Here is a 6,726-nt window from a genome sequence, read left to right as displayed (position 1 = left end):
AAATAATCTCTCCCTGCCAGCTAGTTTCCCTGAAGATTTCAACAACAATAATACTGTTATTATTTTCAGTCAACATGAATATTCACGGGCTAGGTATAAACCTACCCTGCTTAAATGGAAGAGTTCTGTGAGGAAGCCAGTGACTCCTAACTCCTGGGCTACAGCTAAAATATGTCTGTGAGGTAATAATGTAATAAACATGCCACTGGCAGTACAAAAACATGACCTGATGTATTAATTATAGTGCAGAACAGCAACAACAAAAATTGTCATGTTTTAAATGACTGCTTCCTGAAGGATATTGTGGTTCCAGCTGGATTCCACTGAAAAATAAGTCCTACTCCTCTCTTTGTAAATGAACCTAAGCCCGCAGAGCCCAGTTGCTTTCCATGAGAGTTATTATTAACCCTTTTATCAGGCTTGTCTTCCAACCAGTGAAGTTGCACCAAATGGATCGGCGCCCGACGTCCATGTCATTTTTTTTCCCCCTGCCACCTTCACTGATGGCTGCTGCCCAGGAATTTCTTTTGGCGAGGAAGGAAATGTAAGTAGTTGGTAGTATGGCAGAGCTCTTGCCAGCACTTGGCTGGATGACTTGGCTAGCTAGATTGGAGTTCTGATGCCCAGGAATTAAAACAAGTCCCCTCTGTAAATAAGGATAGGCTGCACTGACAGTAAATTGGGGCCACGTCTACCCAACGTTGCCCTCCAAATAACCTGGTGGTTTGTTGTTGTTTTTTAAAACCAAATTCAACTCCTCATATATTTATAAACTTTTGATTCGAGTTATATTTAATATCTAAATAAGGCAGACGCTTAATGAGGCTGCCAAAACCATATAAATAAATCAGACATTTAATACGGCTGCCAAAATCATCAGGTTAATTGTTATTGGTGGAGCAAAAATCGCATCTCAACAACAACAACAAAAAGCCTGTCCAATTTGGGGCGATTTGGGATACTCACAGAAGTTCTTCATTTGCATGAGCAAAGCACAGAGGGAGCTAGCGGAGGATATATCTCATCTGCAGCAATTTATGCTGTCTCTAAAATACATCGATACCTCTGTAACTTGCTATTGCATCTGTTTATCTTGCACTAGATTATAGGTGAATCCTACTTTGCATCAGTTATGTGTGGCCCTTACGTACTCTTAGTGGACCGATCATTATTTTACTGGATTTTGTTTTCAACCAGCCTCTCTTTGTTACCCCCCTCCCCATTTCTGTTGAATTATAGAAGGATAAACCTAATGGATGCAAACTGCATCTGATGAAGTGAGCTCTGATTCATGAATGAATTTTAATTTCAGCGAGAAACAATGAGTGAAAACGCATGGTCGCTTTAGCCTCTTTTATTCCGTTTCAGCCAGGATTCAGCCAGGATTGAACGCATGCGTTTTCGCCGAACTGCATTCAATCCTGGCTGAATCCTGGCTGAAACAGGGAATAAAGGAGGCTAAAGCGACCGTGCGTTTTCACCCAATGTTGGTCTGCAGTAGAAGAACTACATTCAAGTCCACTCGCACCTTACAGACTGACTTGAATCAATTTTGTTAAAGTACCATCAGACTCCCTGTTGAAAATACAAACCAAATATCATGGAAGTTCTGTAAACTACCGCATGACTCACCACCTTCTGCAAATAGAAACAATGGCAGCCGGTGCATTATGCATCAATCCACTGAGCTTTGAGTAATTTGAATTCCTCCGTTTCTGTTAACTACAGTTATAAAGAAAAGAATTAAGAGACTTCCGGATTGGGGGGGAATTGCTGTGGCTGCACGGTCGATCGCTGGCCGGCTTGAAGCTGCTGGGGGGCAGGGAAACCGCCCCCCACCACCTGGCAAGCGGCACACCTTGTATAGGAGGGGATGCTGAACAGGATGCCGGTGAGCTCCCTGTCCTAGGAGCGGTCTTTGCTGCAGAAGCGGCGACGATCGCTCGGACGGGTGAGCTGAGGAGCGGGCACCATTATCATCTCAAGCAGCCAGGAAGAGCGGCGGGGAGACCCTGATCTACATACAGCAATTTTTTTTCTCTACATTTTACAATTAAAAATTTACACGACTGAGGTGTCTGACAGTATTTGCTTATAAAAGGAAAGCACTCTGGACTTTAGCTAAAACTCACTAACAACTCCAAAGTGAAACTTGGCTTTTTGCCAGCTGTGGCGCACTTAAAATTCAGTCTTGCCAGCTCAGCCAACCATTTTAAAGAGCTTAAATAAGATTTTCATGATGAAGGAAAGCTGGCAAAGGACAGCAGACTAAAAAAACTGATGTGCTAAAGTGCTCTCTCGAGTCTGGACTATGAATTAAGTTTGATTTCCAGTTCTTTATGTGACTTTTAAACTGATGGTTTAAACAATAAGTGCCACCCCCCTTCTTTGGATTACAAACTGCAGCCTAACCAGACTTTTTGGAATGGGAGATAAAGAAAAAAAGATACAGAAAAACACCCTAAAGGACTCCTTAAAGATACTAAGCAGCTCCAGATTCAGCAAACTTCATTATCCCAGAGAAGAGCCTCTGCATCTAATGTAATTGTCCCATTAACCACTTCACCAGTCCAAACAGGGACATCTGTGGCTGTTAAGATGACACCTAAACCAAAACCTGAAGTCATCCTGAACTCTTTACATGAATTGATGACTAAAACATTTCAGGAGGTGTCATCAGTAAAGCAGGAGGTGGAATCAGTAAAAAAAACTGTCTCAAAATACAGTGGTTATTGGACAAAATACGGCGGCCATCTCTGCTTTGAAAGATTCTATTTCATCTTTGACAGTGCGACAGGATAAGTTGGAGGCCAAACTTCAGAAACAATCAAAGGATAACAAAGAAACCAGAAAAAGAGTGGATACTTTGGATACTTTGGAAATGCAAATAAACCGGGTAAATTATTAGCTTGGCAGCTTAAACATAAAGAGAAGAAATCACCAATATTAAAAATTAAGAAGGAGGGTAAAATAGCAACAGATAAACAAAAAATTATGGAAACTTTTATAGATTATTATTCAAACTTATATAGACAAAATGTTGTTTCAGAGAGGAAAATGGATGTTTATTTAAATCAATTTGACTGGGTTGGTATATCACAAGAGCATAGGGAATTATTGGATTCCAGAATAACTATGGAAGAACTAATTTAGGTTTTGGATGGCATGCATATTTGTGGTATGATAAGGAAAAGGTAAACAAAGATTTTAATATTCATATTATTAGATTTGGTTTACTTCAAACTTGGAAAAAAATTAAAAGGTTTCTGGAAATAAAAACTCTGGGATGGATTAATCCAGTAGAAGCATTTATGAAGAGAGGGATACAATTAAATTTAAATATGGAAGTATATAGAGAAATTATAGATTATAAGGAAGGAAATTGGGTTTTAAAAAGTAGGAAGAACTTAATATTAAAGATTGGTTTATGTATTATAAATTAAAAGATATTTTAACAAAGATAAGCAAGTTGGATTTAATAAAAATAAATCTAAATTAGAAAATATACTAATCAAGGGAAATAAAGGATTGATAGGAAGGATATATAGGTTATTAATTGAAGTAAATTTAGAACAAGAAAGAATTAAGCCAATAATGCTGAAATGGATGAAGGAGTTAGGATATAATATTGATTTGGAAATATGGGAAAACTTGGGGAAGAAAGAATTCAAATTCACAATAACTAATGAAATTAGAGAGAACTTATATAAAATGTTTTATAGATGGTATATAACTCCCGTGATGATAAGCAAAATGAAAAAAGGAGATATGAATTTATGTTGGAAATGTGAAAAAGAAAGAGGAACTTTTATGCATGCATGGTGGATATGTAAAAAAAAATAATTTTTTTTGGAAAAAAGTAATAAGAGAAACTAATAATTTGATTAATACAAGAGTAAAAAGAAATCCAGCATTTTGTTTATTGGGGATTCCTCAAGAAAAAATGGATAAAAAAGACCGGGTCATTTGCCAATATAGTTTTGCTGCTGCAAGAATTATAATAGCTAAACTTTGGAAACAAGTAAATAAACCTTCAATTAGAGAATGGAGAGAGAAATTATGGATGTATATGAGGATGGCCAAATTAACAGAATTTCTGCATGGAAATGATATGGAAGAATTTAAAGAAACATGGACGAAGGCCATCACATATTGGGATAAATTGGCAAAAATGGATTTTACTATTTTAGTTAATGAGTTATAGAAATAAGTTTAACTTTTTTATCTTATTGTCAATAGCGTAATTTTTAAACTGTTTAGACACTTCTCCGGAATTGAATTCTTGTAATTTTTAATTTTGATTGTATTAAGTAGATTATATAATTGATATTCTTTTGTATTTTTCTTTTTATTATTGGTATTGTTTGTTTTGTTTTATAAAAAAAGAAAAAAGAAAAGAATTAAGGGTGGTAGTCAGCACAATGAAAGCATCTTCTGACACTCCGGCCTATACACTGGATTGCCAACCTCCAGTTACTAGCTGGAGATCTCCTGCTATTACAACTGATCTCCAGCCGATAGAGATCAGTTCACCTATAGAAAATGGCTGCTTTGGCAATTGGACTCTATAGCATTGAAGTCCCTCCCCTCCCCAAACCCAGCCCTCCTCAGGCTCCGCCCCCCAAAACCACCCACCGGTGGCAAAGAGGGACCTGGCAACCCTACCTATACAACTTCTGCAAGACACTCTGTCATGGCGATGAGAATAAGGCTGTGGCACCAACTGTTCAGGTTAATTTCTTTTTGCGGTAATAGCAGGCGTAACTGGGTATTAGTGTTCAACTGGGATGACCTGGGTTCACATTCCAACTCAGCCAACCAGCTCACTGGGTGACCTTGGGACAGCCATTCTCCGCCAGCCAAATCTACCTCACACATTCATTGGATGCTTGTGAGTATCAAACAGGGGAGAGGAAGAAAAATATATGTGCCACATTGAGCTCCATGAAAGAAAATGTGTTCTTATGTTACATGTGGGAAGTTCTGGAAATGCTTCTGAATCAAAATTCCTCCTGTTTTCTGACAGAGCACAGATGGACTGCTTAATGTAACAAAGGACTGAGGAATGAAGGAAAAGGAGAAGTGTTTCTAAGTGGAGAACAAGCACTGCTAGGGTTGCAGATATTCCGTAACTGAGACGTGATTTGGCCTTAGACTGTAATGTCTTGTGATACAGAGCATGTGCAAAACAACACCTATCCACTTAACTTGGCAGCTGTCCCCTTTCCCTTCTCTTGATGTGTTCAATACAATTGTGTTGTAGTGCAGATGGAGTTGCATTTATTATGGGGTGTTTTTTTCCCCTGGAAATGAGATGAAGCTTTTCCGGTTATTTTTGCTGCCCTTTCAACGGCCACCTGAAAGTGCCTTGGAGACTTGCTTATGGTCCAGAAATGGCAACTGAGTAGTCAGTACTGTGACACAAGCACATCGGCTGAAAATTCACAAATATTCACATATTTAAGTGTGTTAAAATGCCTCTTAAAGCTTGGGTTCGAAGTACTATGAAGTACATATGTAGGCATTTATTTGCACATACATAACATACCTAGGCTTGTCAACTAAGGTAAAGGTAAAGGCCCCTGTGCAAGCACTGGGTCATTCCTGACCGATGGGGTGACGTCACATCCCGACGTTTACTAGGCAGACTTTGTTTATGGGGTGGTTTGCCAGTGCCTTCCCCAGTCATCTTCCCTTTACCCCCATGAAGCTGGGTACTCATTTTACTGACCTCGGAAGGATGGAAGGCTGAGTCAACCTTGAGCCGGCTACCTGAAACCAACTTCCATTGGGATTGAACTCAGGTCATGAGCAGAGCTTGGAATGCAGTACTGCAGCTTACCACTCTGTGCCACGGGGCTTGTCAACTACAGGATGGGAAATTCCTGCAGATATTGAGGGTGGAGCCTGGGGAAGGAGACCTGGGGAGGGAAGGGACCTCAGCAGGGTATAATGCCATAGAGTCAGCCCTCCAGTGCAACCATTTTCACCACCAGAACTGAACTCTGGAGTTTGGAGATCAGTTGTGTAATTCCAGGAAATCTTCAGCCCTCACCTGAAGGTTGGTGATTGTACACACACCTGTTGCTCAATTTCAGACTATTTTTATAACAAACCATAAATCTATTCAAGAAACCCACTGGACTGGGGTTCATGGGTAGGGTTGCCAGGTTCCCCCTCTCCTCCGGCAGGAAGCTTTTGGGGCAGAGTTGGGGCACGGATCGCATGCGTGCATGGCCATGCTGACACGATCATGTCACTTACAGTTAATACCCGGAAGCGCCGCATTGCGATGGGTGAGGCCAGAGGGTGAGGATATCATATATAGCTCTTATGAGAAACCCCACAACACCCTGTCTTCTGTGTACACTGTCCAATTGCCTCAAAGGTATAGAGAGACTTACTGTGCAGTCCTAAGAGGGCAGGTAGTTACAAAGTGCCTGGGGACGGCACAGCCGTGCTGCCTCCTGAGTGGCTTCCCAGCCCGAAAAAGGAAGGCGTAAAGGTAATTTCAACAAAACTCAGGGTTACTCCTCCATAGTTTCACGGGGCTATGCTTGCCTTTTTGCAGGCGTAACTTGGCGCTGGCTAAAGGGGTCATTCCCAGGCCGAAAGGACTTTGGAAGCTGACTATAGCCAGCTCCACCCCTGGAAATGTCCCCTTTGATGCTGGCATGAGCCCTTGTGCCGGAAAAATGCTGCTGGCAAGGCTGTGCCAGCGTCTGC

This window comes from Euleptes europaea, chromosome 5, assembly GCF_029931775.1.
Source record: "Euleptes europaea isolate rEulEur1 chromosome 5, rEulEur1.hap1, whole genome shotgun sequence".
Classification (NCBI taxonomy): Eukaryota; Metazoa; Chordata; class Lepidosauria; order Squamata; family Sphaerodactylidae; genus Euleptes; species Euleptes europaea.
Note: the sequence above shows the minus strand (reverse complement) of the source record.